The sequence below is a fragment of the Bison bison genome, unplaced genomic scaffold (assembly GCF_000754665.1).
Source record: "Bison bison bison isolate TAMUID 2011002044 unplaced genomic scaffold, Bison_UMD1.0 scf7180017864508, whole genome shotgun sequence".
Lineage (NCBI taxonomy): Eukaryota > Metazoa > Chordata > Mammalia > Artiodactyla > Bovidae > Bison > Bison bison.
The window spans coordinates 11,411,830-11,412,869 of NW_011495064.1; positions in this window are offsets into that span (position 1 = coordinate 11,411,830).

The window sequence follows — 1,040 nt, forward strand, 5'->3', positions numbered from 1 at the left end:
GCCCAGTGTAATCAAGTGGGCCCTTAAAAGCAAAGAACCTTTCCTGGTTGTGGTCAGAAAGAGATGAGATGGTGGAAGAGTCAGAGATGCAACACTGCTGGCCTTGATGAGGAAGGAGCCACAAGCCAAGGGATGTGGGCAGCCTCTAGAAGACCAAAAAAGGTAAGGGAACAAGTTTTCCTCTAGAAGCTCCAGAAAGGAATGCAGCCATGTAGATAATCTTATTTTAACCCAGTGAGACCCATGTGAGAGTTCTGACCTTCAGAACTGTGAGATGATCATCTGTACTGCTTTAAATCACCTTGCTGGTAATTTGGTATGGCAGCAATAGAAACCAATGCAAGATCACCCAGAAGACTGAGCAGAGAGAGCGATGAGCCAAGGGTGCCTGGGGCAACACCGGCATTTCAGACTAGAAAAAAAAAAAGGTGAAGCAAAGAGACAGAAAGGGAAATACCAAGCACTGGAAGAGCCCGAAGAGACCAACAAAGGAAAGAGTCTCAGGAAGGAGAAAGTGGTCCAGAGACTGAAACTGCCTACTCTTTAAAGTGACAGCTGAAGAAGATTAAGTAGCAGTCTTTCAAAGTATGTGTTATTTTCTTGCTTCATATTCCCAGTGATTCTTGTATTTGTATATAACAACTTTCACCTGAAACTATCACTTTCTCCCTCCTGTTAAAAGCCTGAGAGTTTGAGAACTTTCACCTCAACCCGCATTATAAACCCATTATGGTAATTATTCTGGTTCCAGAAGAGCAGGTTTTACCACATGGTAAGCGAAAAGCAAAGGAGAAAAGGAAAAATATAAGCATCTGAATGCAGTTCCAAAGAACAGCAAGAAGAGATAAGAAAGCCTTCTTCAGCGATCAATGCAAAGAAATAGAGGAAAACAACAGAATGGGAAAGACTAGAGATCTCTTCAAGAAAATTAGAGATACCAAGGGAAAATTTCATGCAAAGATGGGCTCAATAAAGGACAGAAATGGTATGGACCTAACAGCAGCAGAAGATATTAAGAAGAGGTGGCAAGAATACACAGA